Source organism: Anopheles merus, chromosome 2L (genome assembly GCF_017562075.2).
Source record: "Anopheles merus strain MAF chromosome 2L, AmerM5.1, whole genome shotgun sequence".
Taxonomy (NCBI): Eukaryota; Metazoa; Arthropoda; class Insecta; order Diptera; family Culicidae; genus Anopheles; species Anopheles merus.
The window spans coordinates 51,566,974-51,591,880 of NC_054083.1; the positions used below are offsets into that span (position 1 = coordinate 51,566,974).

At 48.1% G+C, this 24,907-nt stretch overlaps 1 protein-coding gene across 17 annotated transcripts in view; it reads right to left on the minus strand.

Annotated features, from left to right (window-relative positions):
- Nucleotides 1-24,907, minus strand: part of LOC121591784 (talin-2) — a 64,560-nt gene that overhangs the window by 16,663 nt on the left and 22,990 nt on the right. For 12 of the 17 annotated variants that reach the window (XM_041912733.1, XM_041912735.1, XM_041912730.1 and 9 more), the window contains one exon: nt 23,751-24,212. The gene's annotated coding sequence lies outside the window, so the exon portion shown is untranslated. Of the gene's footprint in view, nt 1-5,947; nt 6,798-17,056; nt 17,982-20,668; nt 23,547-23,750; nt 24,213-24,907 lie in introns of those variants that run through there. The other 5 variants (XM_041912740.1, XM_041912739.1, XM_041912741.1 and 2 more) reach the window with 3 other exon arrangements.

Sequence of the window (24,907 nt, forward strand, 5' to 3'; positions counted from 1 at the left end):
ACGGTCCCAATAGAAAAAGCATCAAACCTCAAAATCATCCGAACACATTGGAAACACATAAATTGACCAACAGAGCATCATCTCCTTCCCCTCACCCACTTCCCTTCCATACCGTGCCCATTTGTTCAGGCGACAGTTTTGTGGTTCGCGGTTACCAAAGACCCCCAACACAGCGTGCGACGGCGGCAAGCGATCCATCCACCAGATCAGCTGCATCGTACACTGCCATCTCCTCGGCGAGCGCGTGTCGAAAGCATCATAAATCACAATTTATCGTATATGTGTCCGGGGGGATGGGATGGGAGGGCCGAATGCCTGTCACCAGGCAGACAGTTCCAACAGTCGCGTCAAGTGCCAACCGCTGCTCCACAAACCGCAGTGCCAATGCGCGAAAGGACACTATGGCCAGGCGCGCTTGTGTGTGTGTGTGTGTATCCGCAAAAGGACTGCAAAACGCGGACAAATAAAATCCGTCATCTACCGTCACACCACGAAGAAAGGAGGAAGGTATGGGCACGGGTCGCGAAAGCGAGATGCATCATCGATCGATGGCGAAACGCGGCCTCGCGATTGTGCTCGAATGATTTCAGCAGCTCGGAACACATTACGCTTAAAAATCCGCAACAACAAGCAGCAGCAAACGGCCGATAAAAAGCGCATCAAGCGGTGTTCTTAACGTTCTTCCCTCCTGCTCCAGTACCCAGCGGGGGGGAATCACTCCGCAGAGCCGTGAAGAGCCAACTACACACCGTGTGATGGATGTCTGAAGCCCCTCTCCATGCGGCACACAACACGCACCCAAGAAGTGTCGCGTAAGTCACGAAGCATTATCGTAGTCACGTTTTTCTTTCGTTTGCTTTCCACGTTTTTCCCGAACCTGATAAGCAAAAGTTGAGCGCAGCTCCGTTCAGCGCCACTAGCAGCTCTTCCGGCGAAAACTCTGCAGGAAGGAAAGCCACTCATGCCCAGCAACATTGGGGTTAATCTTCGGTTCCTTTCGCTCCTGGACTGCGCTGGAAGGGGAACCAGATGCTTAAGCCTCCCCCCCCCCCCCCTCGAAGTTGCTGCAGTGGAGTGGAAAATTAGCCGTTACATTAAAATATGTTACCATCGAAAATGGCGGGAGGCTATAAATCGTGCTCCACAAGCAGCAGTGTGAGTGCCTCACGACAAGAGTCCGGCCACTCCGCCTCCAGTCAGTCAGTCGTCCTGTGCCGCTACAACACGCTACACTCGATAAATCGATAACGATGCGGAAGGAAACGAGACGAATTCCGGGATGCGCGGGAAACACTTGGAGATCTGGAGCAAAGGTGGAAGAGAGGTGGAACCGCTGATGGAAAACCGCTTGACGTCGCCCGTTGTGAGAATGTCCTTGTGCTTCTCATTATCGTTTATGGACTTTGGCTGAAAAATGGTCCACCCATTATTATTCTATTGGATTTAAGCACTTCCACAGAGCGGCCCCACTCCCACAACACCACAGGCGTGTGATTCATGGGCGAGTGTTGTGTATCTGGAGCGCTTCGAGCAGAAGCCAAAAGCTGGCGGAACTATCGCCGCCAATCATGCCCCCACACGAGCACCAAGGCGCAACCAACCGACCGTTGTTCATTAATTTTATTTTCCTAATCTGACACCGCAGAGGTGGGATTAATGTGATTATTCACTTTTCGGCAGGAAGATGGCACAATGCCGAGGGCGGCTCTCGTGAGCTGTTGTTGGTGGGTTAGTATTCGGAGAAAGCAAGCTTCTGTTCCTTCAGCCAACTGTTGTGGTGTTCAACAAGCAATACAGTGATGTCTCCAACGGAAGACATCTTGTGCTTTTGTACGAAGAATACATCTCCGAACACCTCAAACCATTCTCACAGAGAGAGAGATAGAGATATAGAGAGATGGCTGCTCGGGCTGAAGTGTCACACTTCCGGTCGTAGAAATTAATTGAAACATACTGCGCCGCCAGGTCCAAAAGGACGACAACCAAGGCGCTCACCTTTCTTCATCATGCCTTCCTGCTTCCTTCCCATGGAGCACACAGCAGCGATAAGAAAAAGCTATCAAGCACACCCCCGATAGACATCCGTCGCCACACTTTCTTCCAGCAAACTGTCATCGAAAGCCGTATAGACATCAAAACTAGCCCACTCGAATGAGGCAGCACCAGCAGTATGTTGAACACCGACCAACCATCATCCATCCATCTCTCCATCTCTCCATCGGCAGCGTCACCATTGTCACCATAACAACGGAAGAGACGCCTGCGCACACCCAAGGAAGCCGCTTCCTTTTCCCTGCAGAACCTTCTTTTCGCTGGCAAGCAGCGCCACATGCACACACAGGACAACCCGACAAAGCAAAGCGCTACTTGGATGAGTTTTTCAAAAGGTGTCAAAGTCGGTCTCCTTCTTGTCATCTCGGCGTCAAAGAAAAGCGAAGCGGTACCGAGTAAAATCCCCATGTCCATTTCGAAACGGAATAAAGAGAGAGAAGATACATTCATTTCCCCATTGAACAGGAGAGCACATGAACATGTTCGATTGCAGCAGGGCCGAAAACCGACAAGACGACAGGCAAAGATGAATGGTTATTGGCAAGCAACCGAAAAGCTTCTTCTAGGGGGAGGGCTTTTTTTCCCTCCCCAACGGCCACGGTGGTGTTTCTCAAGTGCTTTTACGGCCATTGCCCTTTGAAGCTGATAAGAAAACAGCTTGCAAAAGCGCTTTTCCATGAAGCGGGGTTCGGTTTTGTCACTCGTCTCCGTGTTGGAGATTCTTTTTGAACTGACTGTTTGTGCAGTAACACAGTATTTTGCAGGTGAAAGATTAGCAACATTCGCTGGAAAGCGAGCAGACACATAAAGACACATCGAATGAATAAAAGGGGCCGGGGAAAACAGCAGAGAGAACAATTCTTTTGCCCGATCCCACAGCATATTAGGGCTCGATGTCAAGAGTTGTGAGGGACCTCCGGTACCACTTTACCCCCTGGGAGGGAAGAAAGGAAGCAATGGAAGCAAGAACCGTCGAAGGGATAATAATCCAGCAATTGTGCACACAAAAATAAAGGGTAACTGCCGATATTTTGCTGTCTCGGCGGCAAGACGACACAGCAGCAAACGGAAGGAAGAGGTCGTCCATTCTTCTCGGCATCTTTACTGCCGTGTTCCGGTCTCGGCGCGGGAGGGAGGAAAAAGAAGAGATCTTAGAGGCAGGGGAGTAACCGGTTGGTAGCAAAACTACTAAGACACAGTATATTCTGCGCGTAACATCGCTTCAAATGCTTTAAAAAACCACCTTCTGACGGCCCTTAAATTGTTTCCTTCGCGAGTCGCGTTCGCCAGCCTTTGCTTGGTAATTACAAATGTGAGCGAACAAACAGACTAAACGGGGAGCTTTTCTTTGGCAAGTTTGTAACATAATGCCTGCTTGCTTGGTGCTGCAACAACAACTACAACTAACCCGAGGATTAATTTCTAAACCATCACAAACAGGCCCTGCTTGGGGAGGGGAGAGTCTGCACTCGAGCCGAGCTTTGATCCGGTGTATCAGCGGCAGGAGCCGTTTACCAAACGAAACGTCCTATCGATTGCAGACACAGCAGTGTTGCCTTCACCTACACCTACCGTGCGTGTGTGTGTTTGTGTGTAATTTAATACACATTTTCCACACTGAGCCACAGACACACACACACACAAAACGGAAGCCATCCGTTCCATTCTTCCGACGTTTATCGGTTCAATATTTGCGCTTCGACAAAAACCCATCGAGATGGCACACACACTCTCTTTGGGCTGGCTGAGTAGTGGGTCGGTAGGTGCACGCTGTATCGTGTTGCATCGAGGAGGCCATGTTTACTGTTAACGAACGTGACGAAAACTTTCCAGGATTGGGGTCGCACTGAGCGCAAAACACAGCGACACATCAAAAGGATCTGTTTATTGATTGGAGCTTGCAGGCGAGATAGTACACCGACATCTTTATCTTCTCACCGGTGGAATGCTGCCCTGGAACAACACTCCCAATGGATATTCAATTCATCAAAACCCATCGAATCAATGAACAACCTGTTGACTGACTGAAAATCATACCTGAATATCTGGGACACACACACACACCTGAGTCTCCATTGCGTTGTGGCGGGTATATTGGTGTTTGCACACAATTCGATGCACAATTGCTCTATAAATAATGCACGCTACTCTGTGTGGGAGATGATGTGTGGTCACCGCCCCACACAGCCGGTGGCTCTACTTTATCGGCATTTCCACCGGTGTGGATAACGACGATAAGGGAGACGCCATTCTTAATGCAAATTTATCGATCCCCCGCGCTTGCTTATCCAGCAGTGCAACAACTCAACGTGTGTGACGACGACGGCGGATGCACTCCGTTGCAGAGCTCTGCAGAAGGGCGGACGGATTTTAGCAGAAAAACCCCCGATGTGTGGGGTGAGTGACGATAACGACGACACACGGATGTTGCCCGTGGTTGGACGCACACCGCTTGTACTAAGGCTTTGTTTCGAAAGGGGTTTGCAAACTACGACGACCGTGTGTACCGGAAATAAACCGGCACACACACCCACACTGCACACTCAGAGGTGTCGACGAGTTGGACACCGAAGGGACATACGCTCCACCATACCCCAACCTGGAACTGCAGCGATTGTTTTAATTGATTTAATTTTAGGGCTGGCCTAACTAAACCATTTGTTCCGAATAGGTTTTGCTCCGGAGGGTGATGTTATGATGTGAATTTTCCAACACATCGGCCCTATATCACACACTGTGACCATGATGACGTGGGGGGTGGGGGGGGGGGGGGAGGGACTTCAGAGTACCGCACAAAATCAATCCATTATGTGAAGGCGGCGAGATAGAGTTTTGCATACCTTCTGCCTGAATTGAATTTATTGCTTATTCGGCAGAAAAATAGGATATAGGGCGGATCGTTCCCTTTCATCCTCTTGAAAGGTAGAGCGCGCGCATGGTGAGAAAATCATATCACACAGAAAGCTAAGGCCCTTCTCCAAAAAAGCACCAAAGCGAGATGCATAAAATTATCATAATTTGCACACAGAACAACGTACACAACACGCTCGTGCTTTGGGCGAATGCCGGAAGGACACTTCTTGAGCAGGATAAAGAAACAGGACAATTTTGCACAACTTTATCCATTTTCAACACGCTGTTGTTGTTTGTTGCTTTTTTCTTTACAAAAGATGGCCACCTGCTGAGGACAAGATGACATCTTTCCTAAAAAAAGCCGAGGAGACAAATCAACAAGGAGTCCCTTTTTTTCTTTTCTTTTCTTTTCTTTTTTAGTTAAACCTTAATTTCTTAGCATTGCGTGTCCTTCCCGGTATTGGCGTGTTTGGAATTTGTTTGTTTGGTTTGAATGAAGGTTAAAGTGATTCTTTCAAATTTCACCTTAAATATTTTCTACTATCTTCCCGGAATAATCAGATTGAGGTACGAGGATACGATCATCATTACCCGTGGGGTAAATTCGATTTTCCTGGTTAATCGAAGCAAGAAAAAAAAAAGGTAACTCTACCCATCCTGCCCCGGATGTACCCCGTTTAGTCGTCAAGCCTCATTAACTTCCAGTACCAGAGAGTTCGATTCCCCCTAGGCACTTCTCGTCTCCATTATTCTCTATCGGGCCTTTTTGCCTACACTCAAACAGAGACAAAATGGAATTTTCCCCTGATAGGAGGAGTTGGAGGTTGCGTTTTCCGGTACGTGGTAGTAGTTCAGTTTGAATGTAAAGTGGGATTTACGGTGATGTGCTTTAAAAAAAAAGCGAGAGCACTTTAACCGAAAATACTGTTGTTACATCCAACTGCCATCAATTCAATCAGGCGAAAGGATTTAGTAGTAAGTGCCGAAAGTTTCGAATAGGTAAAAATATTGTTTTTTTATAAGCTAGAAAACAGAAACTCACCATTTGCTGGTACACATTTTTGCTTTATTTTTCCACCGAACGCGCGCGCGCCTGTGTGTGTATGTGTCAGAGTTCGATTGCGCACAGCTTTTCCGGCCACCGTTTCAAATTATCCGCTGTCACTTTCACTTAATTAAATGCAGCATAGTTTCCCGAGTGACAGCTGAGGTGAAATCAATCGTTCGAGTTTTTTTTTGTGAGGTTAGTTTTTCCTCCGTTTTTTTAGTTCACCCGAACCGCACCAACTTTTACAATTGGAAAGCATTTTACGGGGAGTTGATGTTGGAGGAAAAACACAACGTTTCCATTCCTTTCTTATTTCCCACTGACTTCGCGGAAAAAGGGAATGAGGGAGTAGTGTCGTGGTGGTAGTAGTGCGCCGGTGATACGATATACACAACACGACACACCCGACACGGTTACCAACACACGCCACCGACACAGGCAGCGGGCATTACACGCCGATATTTACGGAAGGGATTCACCACCTATAATCGTATTATCCTTCAGTACTTATCGTTTACACAGAGAAGCATACACACACACAGACAGACACACACAAAGAGAGGAGTACACTTTTTCCAATGCCTACCGTTAAAAAAGGGACATACCCAGCTTCACGGTAAAGGAAAATCTTACGTAAAAGAAAATTCACACAAGTCCTTCTCTCTTTTGCTTCAAAGCACGAGGAGTTTCCTTCGAACAGCAACGATTCACACTTCTTCGAAATGTCACAAACAATGGTTAAATGAAAACTTCAAGAAGGCTTCCGAAACTCTCAAACTTTATGCGTTTTCACGGACTCGGGGTTGCTCTTGCATGGCTTGCTACTTCCTCGGTGGTACAGCATCAACTAAACGACCGTCCGCCGTACCACGAACGGCGACAGTTGTACGCTTGATCCTTTACCAAATAAATCCTACCAATACAAACGCACCCCGTCGGTGTGTGAGTGAGTGAAACGACACGGCCCAAACATGAAGGGAAGGAAAATTCAACCCCTACCCCGCTGGAAAGCAGCCTACTATGGTACACCACATCCCTACAAGGGTTGCTGTCCGACGGTTTTTTGGCTCTGTGTGTGTGTGTGTGTGCGTGCTTCAAGGGGTGACTTCTGCGCAGTCTACACTCACACACTGATATAGGGACCGTGTTTTACCAACACACACACACACACACACACACACACACACACACACACACACACACACACACACACACACACCACACACACACACCACACACACACACACACACACACACACACACACACACACAACACACACCACACACACACACACACACACACACACACACCACACACACACACACACACACACACACACACACACACACCACACACACACACACACACACACACCACACACACACACACACACACACACACACACACACACACACACACACACACACACACACACACACACACACACACACACACACCACACACACACACACACACACACACACACCACACACACACACACACACACACACACACACACACACACACACACACACACACACACACACCACACACACACACACACACACACACACACACACACACACATGCAAAGGGCGAGAGTCGGGTGGATATGAGAAAAGCGATTTATCACTTGTGCTGGGAGTGTAAACTAGACACCACACCAACACAAGCGCACGTTGAGTTTTCCAATTTTTCCTTCTCACAGTACCACCGAGGGAAAGAGACGCACTGGTGGGGTTTGGAGGGTTTGCGCGAAACATTGCAGCAAACGTGAAAGTCTGTTTCCCTCGTTGTGCTCCTGTGCTCCCCCTCTTCCACGTTTTACCCTTCATAACAGCGGGTAGTAGTCAGTGGGTCGAAAAACAATCCTTCCTTCCGCCCGGCCACATTTCCACTCGAGTGTTGCTTTTGCGCGAGCGTTACATAAAAAGCCAACGAGACCGTAGCAGCGGCAGAACTGCTGTCAGAAACAATAGTCACATTTCGTCACAGCCCTGTCGTGGGAGTAAGCGACGGGACAACGAGGGGCGCGCGCGTGTAGGAGAAAGTGGAGCCGCCAATACCTCAAGAACGGTCGGGGGGGGGGGAACCACACCACGACGATTTTGACGTGGTCTTGGAGTATGATGTTGCCCAGGCAAGACTGGTAGGATAGTAAGGCATGTATATACAGAAGAAGTTTGTTGTCAATGTTGATTTGAATCCCTCTTCGTGACGCGTGATGCGACGGCATCGTGGTCGTCATCGTCGACTCCATGTTTTCCATGTGCCACACGGAGCTTATGAGCTGCTTTAAGAAGGATTAAAATTCCATTCTTTTGTGATGCCTGTGCACTGCACACTGGTGGAGAGGAGGTTATGTGTGGAGCATACATACATTGCTCGCTCTTATCGGGGTTTGGTCAACCCGGGTGTGTTTGTGTGTGTGGAGCCAAACAGCCCAAAAACCTTCCACTAATGTCGGTGCAAGTTGACGACGTCGATGGTCTAGATACGCGCAGCGTTACACAGCGAAGAAGTCAACTAAGTCCACCTCATACATGCGCGGCTATGTACAGTGCAACGTTTTGACGTTATCAACAAGCACACCCCCCATAATACGAGCACGGCGAGACATATGTGGCTGTTTAAATGCCACCAGAAGCGAAAACTCAACAGTCGACCGCTTTTTGGAACCATTTTTCATCCCCGAGCCCGCCCCAGAATGGGTCCCTCCGGATGGTCGTTTGTTAAAATTCAACGTCGAGAGCGACCGGCAAGCGATGGTTTATGGACATAGCAGGCTCTCTTCTGCTGACGACTCCACTCAGTGTACTTCCTTCCCCTAATCACACACACTCCACCGCTTGTACCTCTTGTCACGTGAGAGTCGCGGGCATTTAGAATGAATTACGGAATGCGCGCTCTCCATCTTCATTAGATTCAACCTACCACGGCTTCTGGAAACGATGTCCGCAAAGACGATAATCGATAGCATTGCTTCTTCAAACGCGCTGCCAAAGAGGGAGTGTGAGTGGTGGGTAGTTTCAATTTCTTTCAAATTGCGGCCTTCTTTTCATCGGAAAAGAGAAAAATCGGCATTTGTTAAATGAAATCTACCACGGGCGCGCGCTGCTTGTGCTGTGGTCGGCTTCGATCGATAATGAAAGGTAAAAGGGCCGCACTTTTCAAAACCGCCCGGCAAATGGCAAACTTCACGCGATAACGTCGTCGTCTTACGCGCTCTGTTCCCTAATGCCTGCTCTCTTTCGCTGCCTTTACGCACTCCTGGTTGATGATTGATTGATTTTTGGTGTGCTGGAGTTTGTTTTTTTTTTTTGTTTTGCAACCCCCGGCGATGGTGTGGCGGAACTCCTTCTTAAGCAGCGTTTCAGGCTTCTTTGGATAAACTTTAAAGGCAAGCACAAGAATTCCTTCCGGAGATAGAGAAATCCCGACCAAAGATGCCAGTGCCACTCGGGGACGTTTAATTTATGAATGAAAGCATAAATTTCCCAACACTCTAATGAACTGACCAGCAGGTTCACTTCGGGAGCACTCTGGCACGAGCACTTTTCTTGGAATGGTACCCAAACTCTTGGGGAAATGGCACATAGTCTTCTCCACTATTTCACGAGCGAAAGAGAGGGCGCACTCCCAGATCATCCTGGGAAAATGCAATAACTCGGAAAACTGTCAACATTTGCAGGCCAACACAACACAACGAAGGGGTCGTCCCCGCCGCCCAACACGATGACCAATCCGATCCTTTTCCGTTCCATTCCGTTCCATGCTAACTGTTTTGCTTATTATTTATCTACGAAGCCAACAGTTCTTCATGCGTCCTCCCGGAGGCCACTACTTCCGCTAGCTATGGCGGCCCAATCTGGCGCGAATGCGTCGCTTTACCACCAGCTATCGCTGTGGTCCTGTGTCTCACACTCAGATGAAACGAAACAGGGAAGGAAAATAGAACCAACAACCGAAAGCAAATAAAGTCTCTCCACAAGACGGCAGGGCCGGAAAACTCGCTCCAGGGATCACCAGTGCCGTGAAAATTTACACCACACCTTTCGTCTCTCTATGGTCTGTCCCTGTCGCGCCCTGTTCTTTCCCTGTGTGTGTGTGAATGATTAATTTGATGGTCGTCTGTAAAATTATTTTCGTTTTCCTCTCTCTCCATGCTCGTGTTCCCATTTATTTCTTGGGTTTCTTCTTTCAGGTCTGTAAATGATTGGGGAGTTCCCGGCGTGGTCATCGCAAATTGTCTTTCTCCTGCTGCTTCTCCTATTGCAAGTTCTTCTGTGCTGTGGTGGATTATTTAAGCTTATGATTTTCACTTGGATCACACTTGCAATCGAGCAGTAATTACACCAGCTTTCTATGCGTGAATGGATTCTCACATTTTAAGACCCCGAAAAACCACTTCATAATGAATTTAGAAAATACAAAAAAAAAAAACGAGCTTTTCATCTACCAATCGTTTGTTGGCGAGCCTCGAAAAAAGAGACACGAAAACGGATGCTTATTAGATGCTACAGCATCCTCCCTGATAAGCCCCAAAAAACTGCCTCCACGAAGCCGTATGTCCGATAATTATTGACACATTTTCCATGCTTTTTTTCTTTGTTGGTTTGTCCCAAATTTCCACCTCTCTCGCCCCCCTCTCATTATGCTCCATTTATTCTGCTGCCAATTATGCTACGACATTATGTTTATTTTTTCGTTCGTTTTTGCTGTGGTTGTCTTGTTGTCAATCTACATCTCCCAGTGTCCGGCAAACTGATCCGTCCGGTTTCAAAATGCCATCATGGCGTACTTTCACACCGACCGACATTCCGATGACACACACTCGCGCTCGGGCAGGATCAAACGAAAAACTGGAACATCCGGCAAAGAGGAATACAAAGCACAACGGACACACACAAAAAAAACAGAGAAGAACTCTGCTGCTCGTACTACAAACGGGAAACGAAAAATCATCCCACAAACTACAGGACACTCCACTCGTTTCGGGAGTGGTGTTTCGGTATGCGCGGGACTGCGCACACTGCTCCAGAGGGAACCTTCGACAAAAAAAATTAGGGCCACCAAAAAAACGCTCCCCGCCGGGTTTCCATTGATTAAAATGAATTCAATTTTGAGCTGAACCCTAATGGAAAAATAATCCTTTTAAAATCAATTCCCCGGCTGCTGCTGGCGGTGGTTCGCTTTTGGCTCCGGGTGTGTGTCATTTGACGGGAAGCCGGGAGAACTTTCTCAGGCAGACTCAGTTGGCCAGCGGACCTCGGCCGATGCGAGCAGAATAATTTGTTGGATTCTTTTTGGGCTTGCTGCGGAAACTTTTCCCTTCGACTTTGGTTAGCCAAACTTTATCTAAGCGATGTTTAACGGAGGAAGGGAAAAGGCAAAGCAGTGCAAAATAAAAAAATGGACATAAACTTTAGCCAAATTCCCCTTTCCTCCTATTTTATCCTAAGCAAAGAGAGTGATAATGAGGATAAGAACCAGTGCCACATGGGGGAGCTTTGGGAAGGAAGCTGGCAATAGGTGTGTGCGTATTCCCTCTCCCTTTCTCTTCTGCTCTTTCTCTCTTCCTCTCTCTCTCCCACTTTGTAATCTATAACAAGATAATTTATTTGTCCATGTTAGCGATAAGAAAAGAAAAAAAAAACAAAGACGAAGATTACCGTTCCCCGCAGGGAGGCAGCAGTTTTCAACACCCAGTCCCAGTGCTCTGCCGCACAATCCGACCTCTGATTGAAACCGGCTTTGACTTGATGCGAAAATTAACTCCTTCCGCCCATCGGAATGCGTCGTACTACAACAACAAACACCACCACCCGCCGAGCCGGCACACACACACCACCGAACGAGCGAATCGAAGTAATTGAATAAGTCTGTCGCATTTTCGGAGGATTTTGTTTGTGTTTTCTTTTTTGTTTCTGTTCATCTTTCTTCCATCCCAGTTGTTGCTGCAGATTCTCACCGTCGTTTTGGCTTTTGTTTTGCTCATTTCCGTAATTTATGTTTCATTTCCTTCTAATTTATCTCGACTGATGAGCAGCAGGCGGGCTCTCCCCTACCGAACGAGTGGAGAAACATACAAGCTTTAATTGAATTTGGGTGGACGACCATGGAAGCTCACTGCGACTACAGTTTGGCTTGGATTTTTGGGGAAAAACGTCTTCCAAGCTTGACTGGAATGTTTTTTAAAGATTTCTTAGTGTTTTTAATTGAAAATCGAAAGATAAAACGTCTGTATTTACCATGAACTCCTCTTTATACCTGCTACCCTTTAAATAACTCTTCAAACTGACATGCCAGCTGTCCTGTTTTGCTGCGAAAATAGCGTAGGATTGACGTGTCCTGCTGGAGGCTATTTCTCGCCTGTATTAATTACAGTTGCACCTTTGGGGAAATCGATACGTCAAACATTCATACTTTTCTGCTCAGCCTCTGCCGGCAAATAGAAGAGCCCCCTCGGCCTAACCAGCCGTACCGTTAATTGATGCTGAGAATGAACCGTTGTTGCTCTACGGCAACCTGGTTGTGCCGGTTCGGCCCCGTTGCGAACGCTCTGCTGCAAGCGTTGAAGAACATCGCTGGAATTAGTTACAGCCTCTCCATGGTGACAACACTTTTCGCCATCAAGCCTCTCCGCACACTTTGGCTCTTGGGCAACGGAGAATGACAGGACTCTGTGTGGGCCATTTTTTGTGTGTGATGCCTTCATGCAGCGAAATGACCCCCTTTTACGGCTGCCTTTTTGAGATGTCCATCAAACGACGGGACGGACAGGCTGTCCCGGCAGCGTGGGCTCGGATAACCGATACCGAATACAACCCTCCCTTCCCTTCTACAACTGCACCGCGCCCATGCCATGTCGTTCAATCATCCTAATTAGAGTCAATGCGTTTCTCTTCCCCTTTACTTGCCTCTCTTCCTGCAGAATGATCGGAATTGAATTCGGTCGGGCATAAAGATGTCTCTTTCTCTCTCTCCACCCCTCGATTGGTAAAAATAAATCATACCCATTTTATCCACAGCACGAGCAGGCGGAGGGTGCTGCTGCTGCTGCTGCTGCGGGAGGACACTAAAGAAGGCAACACATATTTACCCACAAACAATCGCATTCCCGGCGGGAAGGCGGCATCACGATCACCAAAGTGTTAATATATCCCAGCCCTTCTTCCCACACAGACGTGTTTCGCATTCACACGTCCCTCTTGCCAAAAACCCGAAGGACGCGAAAGGTCAGCAAGATGCAGAGACACACGCTGAGCAGACCTGCTCCTGCTTCTCCTCCTCGCCAAGGAATCAATCTCACCCTGGAATTGCTCTAATTGGGCGCTGAAGCACGAGCATTGATTCATTGATTGGCTCGCAACGGGACCATCCGCCGGACTAGCGGATGCATTGAATTATGGCAATGATGACGGGGCGGATTACAGCGTGATCAATTTTAAGCGAGAGAGAAAGAGAGAGTGAGAGAGAGATCGAACGAAAACACTTCTTTTTGCTGTCAGTGCAAATTATCCAACCGTGTTTTTGGTTTTGTTTTTCCCCTGGTAATGGAACGCTTGGTGGTGCTGCCACGCGGCGGACAAAACAAACACAAAACAAAACAATATCCCGTTCGTTCGGCAGGAGCAGCCCGTGCCACCAGGTTTCCATGGGGATAGTTCATTTATCTGTCCGTCGTCTAATGAGTTTTGGGATGACACACACACATAGTTAGAAAGTGCGGTGGCGTCGTCCACAAAGCAGCTAGTGGGAGGCGCGTTATAGAGATGGCACACAATCCATCATCCATTAGAATCCGTTCCGCACGGTGAAACTCGATACCGGGGTTAGTGCAGGGGGGGCGGAGGGATTTGCTCCAACCTCGATGGAGACGCCTGGTGGCCAACTTTACGGCGCTAGAAAACAAGCGCTGTGATGGGCGGTGTGTGTGTCTGTGTGTGTGTGTGGGACATCATTTAGTGAATGATACTGTATTGAAGCTATTGACAAACGATGGAAATAACCGACAAAAAAAAAAATAGGAGCTTCAACTTTTGCTGCTTCAGCTCGAAAGCTTTCAACTAAAAAAAAACAGAAAGTCCATTCAAAGAGGGTAACCGATGGAACGGATCAGCGACTCGAATCGATGTGCCCCCCCGGGCACAGAGCACACATTTAGAGAACCAATAAGTAGCGAATCGGACCAGTGTGTCGAACATTGTGGAGCATTAACTTCAGCTGTGCCAAGAGTCTAAACTGCGGCTGCCCTAAGCGAATAACTTTAAGCGACCGTCAGAGTAAATGGGCTCGTCTCTCCAATACCCTTAGCACTTCTCCTCACTTGCACTTGATATAGGACACATAGGAAAGAGTCTATAAATTCGGAACAGACATCCAACTCTCCAACTCCAACGCCACAGCCTCGCTGGAATGTTGATGCCCTCAACACATTCCCCAGGCCAGGGGGAGTGGATTTTTGCCGACTTATGTCTCTCCTCCGAAGTTTCCCGATGCCTTCGGTTGCAGCGGGGGGGGGGGGGGTTTATTGCCCCGATTGACACCAGTTAACGCCTTTTATTGTCCTTATTGTGGTTATGGGCTTCACCCATCCACTTGTCACGCCTTTTTCCGTTACTTTCATCTCCCCATAAGGGACATTTATTTTGACTCCAACTACCACTAACTGAGCGTGTGTGTCTCTCTCTGTCACTCACACCCTTCGACGACGAACTGACCGGAGCAAATTAAATTGTGGTCAAAAATTCCAATTAATTCCTTTCCGTTTCCTTCGGTCTGTCTGCCTTGCATGGCGGGATATGGCGGAGGAGACAACCATTCGGACAGGATGTGTTTGCCGTCGAATAAAATTGCCCTCTGTGTGTGTGTGTGTGCGTCCCGATGAAATTGCAGCGACGACCAAGTGTGTAATGTGTAACCCACACAAGTTCGCATTATTTTTACTGCACGCTCTCGAGTGCGGCTGCATTTGCTCAGCCGCCCCAATTGCAGTCCTCTCGGCAGGGACAGCAGACCATACAGCCACACAGCCACATCCATACAAACACCCAGTGCCCATAAACAAATAAACAAACAAACGAAACGAACCGTTCGTGTTATTGCCCATTACGCCCTTATGCCCACGCGGGTGAGGCCAATGGTCAAGAGAGCGTGCGAGCGAGCCCGACATAATTAGTTGGCCCTTCGTCGCACCTTCTCCGTCCGTCCGTCCGTGCTGGGGGTGGTGTATATGTGTGCACTCCAATAACTACACACGCCCGTAACACGCCGTTCAGTTTTTCGCTGGGATTAATGTTGGAACAACATGGCCATCCTGCGCGGCGGCACCGGCCGAAAAGTCCGAAAGTTCGAAAGCGACGCGCGGAGGGAAAACGGTGCGCGCGCGAACAGACGACCGCCGAAGAGATCATTTATCGTCCATAGTGGGTGAGATCTGTCAGTTGCAGAATGGGGGAGGGAGAGAGATGGACAGCGACGAGAATGAGGAATTCGTTTCATAACCCCAATTTGTGTGTGTGTGTCGCAAGCGTAAATGCAGTCATGGAATGCACACACGAAACACGGAAAACAGTTGGAAAACAGCTTGGAAAAGCTTTTGAGTTTTGCGTCAGTAAGGACAGTCAGAGTGGCCTGGGAGAGGTGGGGGGGAGAGAGTTTGTAGATGTCAAATGTGATAAGTTGCGCACTGTGCAACTGTTTGGAGCTGACCAAATGCTGACCATTTAGTGCGTCGGTGAACGGGCCGGCAGTAATGTGTCCAACACTAATGCGAACATTTAACGAAAGAGTTGCCAACGGCAGTCAAGAAACCCACAAACAGAATTGAAGCCGTAGCAGGGAGAGCATGTGTGTGTGTGTGGTTTGCATTGCGGACTGTCTAACGGATCTCAAGCTGCTTTCCCCATTCGCTTGAAGCTAGGAACCGAACATGGTCTGCACCCTGTCAACAAAAGTGTAACGATAAAAATCGATTTTTTTAAGTCCTCCTCTAACCTCCAGGAACTGAGGCTCGGCGGTGTTCGGTGGTGCTCTCTATTTAGGGAAAAATCGAACCAACTCTACTACAAAAACCCAACCTTCCCTAAAATATCTCTAGTACAACTAGTAGTAGGTAAGCCTCGACCACCGAAGCTCCAACTGTCACACCAAACAGGCGTTTCGAATGCCGCGAACATTCCTTGCGGACGACGGTAACCGAACCCGCCGACAACAGCAAGAGCTACTCCGAATGTGCTACTGCGTCCACTGGGGCGCTTCGTCCCTCCTCTTCCCTCTCCCCCCCCCCTCCCTTTGTAGTGAAGTAATTGTAGGTTCAAAAGGTCGTACGCTTTTCATTTGCACGTGTTGTGTGCTATTTGGTCTGGTCGGTAGGTGGAAGTTTCAAATGCTTTCATTGAATTTTGCACAATCCCATCGTGACCGCGCAGTTCTCTGAGTTGGCAGCGATGTTGTGGACGCGTAGAATCGGTTCTGCAAAATTAGGTTGGAATGTTGCGTTTAGAGAAATGGATAGAGTTAGGAAATTCCACCAAACAACCATCCACATACTGGAGCTACATTCATCTGGTTCTGGTTGTATTCCTCTCACTCTTAACTTATATGCTTACTGCAAAGGACTTGCTCAAGGATCAACCCACTTCTTGCCAGTTCTTGTCGATTATTCACCTACAAATCAGGTTTACACCTCAGCAACTTCTTGTGTGGCTGAGAAGTGACATAAAAATTAATACAAATGGTTGCTGTTGCTGTGGCTAACGGCACTTCACTCGAGCTACAAAATCCTTCAACCTCAGCATCAGAGTTCGTGGTTAGCCGTGATGGTGCCGTAGGAAATGATAAATTAAACCATCGATTGTGTTTTGCCGGGCTGTTTTCTCTCTCAGCCGCAGGGAAACAACTACCGTGCGAGGCTTCCTAACCACCACACTCTTTGCCAGTTGTTTATGGACGATTGCTGAAGTAGTTTTCCAGCAATGGAGAATCGTAGCAGGCTGAGCATAATCTGCACCGTTAGAGCCACCTCGGATAACTTCTCCCCTGAAACAGGAACCTCTACTAGAAGCAGGGTGCAGCTACTTTCCAAATACACAACTTACCAGTCGTCCACGTCGTCGTCTGTCGGCACCAGTTGCTCCATCCTGGAAATCCCTCTCTGTCTCCGGACGAATTTCTTACAGCAAAATGTCTATTATAACTATTAACACACGCACACCGACACACGGGTCAAATGCACACACACATACACACACACACGGAGGGGTAGCGCACGGATGTGAGAGGACTTTGGCGTCGTCCGTGCGAAGAACTTAGAAGCGTTCGAAAATACCCAAGGCACAAACCGGGAACGTCTTGCCTGTCCGCGTCTTGTTGCTCTACTGCTGCGGGGCGCAACGGCGGCGCCTACTTGCGATGTTGAACGGTAGGCAGGCACAGCAAACACACGCCAACACACTGTTGTGAGTAGTGAGTGCCTGTGCCTGATTGCGCTGGTTGCTCTGCATCAACTCGTCCAGGCAAAACACCGCAACAAACGCGCGCGAGCGTGTAGGAGAGTTAGGAGATCGCGGCCGAGAGAGAGAGAGAGAGAGAGAGAGAGAGAAGGGATTTGCGAGCTGCGAGAAGATGTGTCCTCGCAGTACTCCCCCACTCCAAAAAACGACAACAAAATGAAGTTACCGAAACAAAACAGAACCAACAAAAACCGAACGGCTCAATAACGAAAGGCACGTTTGTGTGGTGGTAGGTGCAAAATTGGGGCCTTTTTTGGCGGATCCGGAAAGGCTGCTCGCGGGAATTCCGGGGTTTGTTTGCAACAAGGCCACCGTCCTGGTGGCCAGCTGTCTAACAGCCTGCGATCAACAAACGCGCTATAACAACAACGGAACGAATATATTGAAGGCACTCTGCAGTTTTGGGGCTCGTTGTTGTTGTTGTTGTTGGTGGACGTCACGGAATCGATGTGGGACAAAGTGTGCGCGCCGAATAGTTGTGTGGCTTCCTCTCCCTTCGTTTCTCTGGTGCCTGTTGTAGGTTCGTTGTCGCGGCAGAAAAAAAAGACAGAAAACAGACATAGCGATAGAGGAGCAGACCTTTTTTTTGTTGAATTTGGAAGTGGAATGACCCCACCGCAGCCTTAAGCCGTTCTTCGCCGTCGTATGTTGTTGCGTGTGTTACTGTGGGGGGGTTTACAGAAATTCCGTAAAATGCCTACTGGCCTCCTAATACCTCTTGCGCGGCTTCAAGTAGCAAACGCATGGTGGCACTACTCTTTCCTTCCTTTTGCATGAATGTCTTGTCGGCTAAATGTGAACCATTTGTTAGAATATTTTTTACCGTTGTGCTAGCTTTCGGTTCCTTCCTCTTTAACCTGCTTTCACAGCAATGTCCTTTTCCACCCAAAAAAAAGGCGTGCGAAAGTTTTATTAAATTTCGTAAATTAGTTGCCGCTGTTTTGGAGGCTGGCAGAAAAAAAAACTCCTAACCCAGCCATGTTCCCAGCCGAGCATCGTTATTGGATCGGAATACCAACACAAAGTGGAGAAAAAAACGGGAAAATACACACACACACACACGGAAAGGGGTTTTTCCTTTCCTCATCCTGATTTTTTTCTGATTTTCCTTTTTTTCTGCCAGTTCACATACAATTTTTACTCTTCCTGCACTGTGTATCCACATTCGCCACGTGATTCAATGTGGTTTGGGGGGTTTGGGGCCCCGAAAAAACTTCCCCGAAACAATCCGACTGACCCCTTTCTTCCCTTTCCATCTCTCTCTCGTTTTCAACCCCGCAGCAAAGCTTGGTGGGAAAAATGTGTTTTTCCATTTTTTGTTATAGAATTATCCTCATTTTTTATCGTTTTGCGCAAAAAAAAACACACACCTCACACGCCTACACGTTGCACCATCATGCAGAATTGGAATTTTCCGGTGTAGAGGATTGGATTGAATAGCCAAAAAAAAGGCACCAAAATCATGTAAATGAGTGGTATTTTGGCGAGAAAAAAAGGAGAATAAAAAATACGCTTTCAAGCTGCGAAAGTTTCTCCAGTTTTGTGGTTGATTTTTGGGGCAAAGGAAGCTACAACAACATTCCCCCCGAAAGTGTGTGCGCACGTATCTAGCGAAACTCATCCAAATGCATTTACCCATTAGCGGCTCCTGCACGCTGCACTGCTCCGATGCAAAACTTTGCAAACGTAATTAAAGTCTCCGGCACAGGCTCAGGCTGGTAGATTTTGAAGACTTTTTCCCACTTTTTTGGGAGATTTTTTTGATAACTATCATAAACACTCTGCTAAAGTATTCCCTTCCCTTTCACAGCTTTGCGATTTCTAGCACGAAGAGCTGTGTGGGATCGAAAAAAAAGAGCGACCATTTCAAAGACAGTTGGTCAGGAGGCGTTTTTTCCTAGTTCCTCGTGAGCCTGATAAAACGACCCAAGTAACACACACACACGTACACAAAAACACCCTTCACATCAAGCCCCAAAACCCGCAATCACGAGAACAATCGACTTCCAGCCGGTTTAACTTCCCGCACAAAGTCAAAAGCCCGGAGGGAAAAGTTTACCACTTACAGTTGCCTCCTTTTAAGAGGGTCTTCCTGCCAGCCTGCCTGCCTGCCGGGTTGACCCAACCTCACCCACCCTGTCCCGTTCAGTGCCACACAAAATCACAGTGGATGAACAGTGGTTTCACCCTGCGCGATCGGGTTCTGCGATCGAATTACGGTCGCAAAAAAAATGGGAGAAACCGACCCTACCAGCACCTAAACAGAGTGATGCAAGGGTGGGAGACAGGAAAGGGATGCAACGGAATGAAAAGGATCATGTTGGCGTGAAGATGATTTCTCCCTTCATCTATTCAAAACTTTTGCCTCGTTGGATTACGCAGCGGTGCTTGGGAGAGGAGGCGCGAACGTTGCCAGAGCAGCGTCCTTTATTTCCAGTAGCAAACGCACATTCGTGATAGGCACACATACTCTTAGGGTGAGGAGTGCGGGTGTTAGTGTATGTAAAAGCGCGTTTGGATGACTTCAAAATCACCACAGAGGTGGAAGTCGGCCGAAAAGTCGAACACAACTTTCCAGTTCGCCTGCCACGTGACGTGACACTTTCATCGAAGCGCAAGAGAACCAGAACCAGAACACCCGGTGGGCTCTCTGCTGCTGATGGATGGGTATTTCTGATGGTCGCTATTGCGCTTCGCCTGAATAATGTTTTGCAAATTACTATGGTAGTTTGATAAATGATACACAAACTCTAAACCAAAGGCTTTAAAATTATCTGTAAAATAGCTTTCTTCTCTCATGAAGTCTAACGCATTGATATCCTATGCTTTCGGGGTAGCTTATCCAACACTCGCTATAAAACTATCAAAAGAATATTCCTTGCCTCCGCTAAAACAGCTAAACACCTCAGAACAGCCCCAAAATTAACGGAAAACTTCTGCGCTCTCGAGCCACAATCAAATGAAATAGGATACAGCCCTTTACCCTCCCTTCTCAGTACACACGGAGTCCTCCTCCAACAACACACGCTTCAACACATACGACGACGAAGAAGAAGATAAGGATTTTCGGGCTTTGGAGAAAAGTTTTCCACAGCCTCGCTTCAGAATACGCGCGCAATTCTTTGCTCTTTCTGCTGCGAAAACTATTCTCCAAAAACCAAAACGAATGGTGAAAAAAGGAAAACCATAGACACTCACGTTTCTAGCAGCTGGACGGGAGCAGGCTTGGGATGCCAGAAAACAAAAACACACACGCTCACACACACACACACACACACAACTCCAAAAGTTGACTTTTGTAGCGAAGAAATTTCACCGCGATCACCGCCGCGTTCAAAGTTTGCGCGAAGAAGTTCTTGCGTTCTCGCAACGCCGTAATCGTAGAGATTCTATGTCGCGGACTAAGTCGCGGACAACAACAACAATAAAAAAAAAAACGAACTAAGTTGCCGACATTTCGAGCCGAGTCTTAAGTACACTTGTGTGGCAAACGGAAATTACCGCAAAACAGTTACAAACGGAGTTTGGCAAACGAAAACTCAACCTTACGTTGAAGATCCTGGATCTCATCGCTTCAAACGACTCGTAACGACGCGATAAAACTTAACATTCAGGGTTCGTGGTGGTTTGACCATATCAAACTGTGAGTGATCACGCCACTGTGACTTTCTAACGTGTTTTTCGAGTGTTTTTGAAAAGGCATACACGGTGTGGGTAGTACGGAAAAGCACTGTCGGCTACTGGAGGCACTTTGTGAGAACTAACACAGGACAGTGTTTAGAAGAAAAAACAATCGAAAACAGATAACGGACGGAAATGCTTCCAAAACGGTATACTACTACTACTACTACTACGGTCTGTCGCGTCTACCTGCACAACAACTTGCACACTGCAATCGTTCATTGTTCCTTGATTTACACACTACAACTGTTCACACTGCAACGCTTCCTTCCTGCCCGGTAACTACTCTTCACAGCGCCTGGCACCAACGCCATCTCCGTTGTTCGGGGCGGTTGGTGATGATCCCCTGAGCTTTCACAGCGGATCCTGTTGCGATTGCGACGACTTGCCCGCGGCACGGCCGGAGCACGACTACAAACTGCTGCCAGCGTCCATTGACCGGCTGGTCTCGCGAGCGATGGCGACAGCGACTACCTTCCTCTACCCACCATCACCACCCATCTCCGACTCCTCCAGTGCACCGCAGGTCCTCGTCGTGCGCGACTTCGCGAACGAACAGGTTCGGCCGGTTGGTGTCCGACACAGCGGCGGCTTCCGTCCGATCCTGACAACGGCTAGGCTTAGAATGACGTTAGCCCACCGCCGACGGTTGCCGACGAAAGGTTCTGTGCTCCGTCCGTGGCAAGGTCGGTTGCCACAGGAGCAGGAACCGCTTCCCTCTGGTCGGGCTTCGGAATCGGTGTTATTTACTTAGTCCCCTCTGGAGCGACGGAAACATCGAGCAAAACGACTTTCGGCCGAGAAAGAGAAAGCGACAGCACACCATAAACATCGAATTTTTCTCTGACAGAGAGAGCGAGAGTGAGAGACACGAACCGTAGAGTGAAAGGACGAAGAGACAAACGCAAGCGCAAACACAACCACAACTCTGCTGCAGGGATCGATGTCGTTGTGAGGCGGCAGAGTCTGCTGTTTGGTAGTGTTAGTACACCCCATCTGGCCCATTCCTACACAGGCGCAATGAGCATGCTTCGCCAGTATACGCACCATCATATCGAGCGTACACCACCCTAGCACCCGCGCATATCCTTCCAACGAACCCAAAAAACCCATTTCAAACGAGGGGAACAGTACTACTCTACGTGTATGTGTATGTGTTTGTACCCTCGTACCACACACACACACAACCACCCTCCTTGGTTCTGTCAGCTTTTTTTTGTGTGTTCCTGTTTCACCCATTGCACCCTACACGTACACGTGGCTATGTAATACACTTCCATTACATAAGGACACACACACCGCACCTCGTAAGCACTTTCGTCGTCCTACGCTTCCAAAAACGCTTACCCACACACACCCAATACCACTTTTAGGGTGATACATTTTCACGCGATTTTCCCGAAGCCGACAGTTGGGATAAGTTTTATCCAAGAAGGAAATTCAAAATCAAATGGATAATAAATCGTTACGGAGGGGGGGGCGCTTCTGCCGAGGCATGTGACACTGTGTGAGAGTGCGCTCTCCTATGCTTGCTAAGCAGAAACTAACCTCTAATATCTCTCCCAAAAACCGCTATCCGTGCAATTCGTGTATTCGGCGCACTGAGCTTTTCCACCCCACTGCTTTGGGGGGCTTTTCTATTCCATTGTCGCTATGTTGATACCGCTCTGGTATCTGTGGATGCAGCTGGTGTCGGGGATAAACACCTTTCCCCCCGCGGGGTTGTTGGAACGTCAAAGGTCATCTCGAGTGGTCATCAAGTGAGATGTTTTGATACGCACTTCATCATAACTGCAATCACATACTAACTCTCCTGACTGACCGTCAGAGTTACCAGACCGTTCCCCGTCCGTGCGGGTCATACTTGGCCAAGTGTGCAAGCTTTTACCCGTGTCTAATGGCGTCAATGACACCGCGAGGGCGAACTCCAGGACCGTGGACAATTATTACCCAAGAATGAATACTGCTGATGGAAAACAGTTTTTCACAATTCTTCAATTTCTGAAGTCTTCAGTTTGGCCTGTTCCAAAGGCGCTGTGTTTTAAGCGTATCTCACCAGCAAATCGCTTCGTAGTAGTCGTTGTTGGATTTCCAACCTGCTCCTGCTGCGCGGTCGTTGTGCAGTGGAATGTTATTCCGACTTCCACCACCATTGTCGCCGCGGTACAGAAGGGGAGAAATTCCGGGAGCCAGCCATACTAGTGGCGCGACCAATTGGCGCCAGATAAATTGTGAGCCAGCTAGTACTACCCGCGCGGAGCCTGTACTTTAGTTACTCTCGGTTAATTCTTCTTCCCATCGGGTGCGATTTTTTGTCACCATTGTACATAACAGCATACACTGCAGGCACGCATTGTGTACGGAGAGAGAAGCGTTTGGTGAACCGATTAGTTCCCTAAAAGTATAACAACAACTATTCAACACAAGTCCATGCTTACCCAGCTTGTGCCACACGTGACACTGTCAACACAAACGACCACAGCGCTCTCGGGGCACAGGAAAAATAGCAATTTGTCGCAACTCAATTACTGATGCCGTGATAAGGATGGCCGAGAAATTCGTACGGATCTTGCAGCTCCAAAAAAAAAAACACACTTACCGTTAGTAATGCGTAAGAACCGCTGCGTAACCACTGCCGACTGCCTGCTGCTTGCCCGTGCACAATCCTTTAGCGCATAGGTTGATTTATGATGATATGTGTGGCTCTTTTGTTTTTCGTTGGCAAACGCGTACCCGAAGTAAGAGTGTGTGTCGATCTCGATATGCAAGCACTAAAAACACGTAAACTATACACACACTAAAATAATATACGCTCCTGTTCTGTCGTTTCGTTTCGCTGCAGCAAATGGGTGCAGCAGAGAGGGAGAGAGATAGATAGATAGAGTTTGAGCGATTGCTACTGACTAATTATTGCTTATCGGTCGTTAGTAGTAAGTAGTCGTTTGTGGGGACTAAAAAGAAACGCGTTTGACTGATAAGAAGCAGCTGTTTGACTTTAGATGTTGATTAGAGGGGACTGTTTTCCGCTCGGGACTGTTTCGTTCGACTGGATGCTGTTACTCTGCAAAGAGAAGAAAGAAGAAAACGAGTAGATGATATTAGTCTTAAAGTGTTCAATTGATCGTATTTTCAAGCATCAAGTTTGGAGGAACGGCGTTGGGTCAGGAGGTGTTTCAGGAAACTATTACAGCACCTTTACCGTCGCTCAATAGCGATCAAACACTGGCGTAACCACAGCGCACCGCTTTAGCTCATTAAATTACAATACAATTCTAAGAATAAGGTGTCACACGCCACGCTCAATCGAAACAACCACGCTGTGGTACATAAAAAATCAGTTCCCCTCGTCGGTAGTCTTGCCAGCAAGATGAAAGAGAACAGAAGCAACCAAGTGGCAAACTTTTTGACCTCATACTCCTGCTGCTGCGACTGCTTCCGTGCTTTGCTCCTGTTGTGAAGCTGTGAAAATCGTTCTGCAGAGGAAAAGCTCGTGCTCCCATCCTCCCGAACGCAACGCCACGCATGCAGAGGATGGCAACAAAACGGGACATAAGATGAGCGCAAAAAACCGCCGCCTCGCCCGCCCCTGCGACAAAGCGTGGCATCTCGTCGCAAGGACGACTTCAAATGGATATACTTTACACCAACGGATTCTCCGAAAGCTCTCCAAGAAATAAAAGAGAAGAAATTGAACAGGGATGGTGGAGGAGGGGGGGGTAGAACTCAGGCTGTCGGGGTTAAAAGGGAGCAGCACAT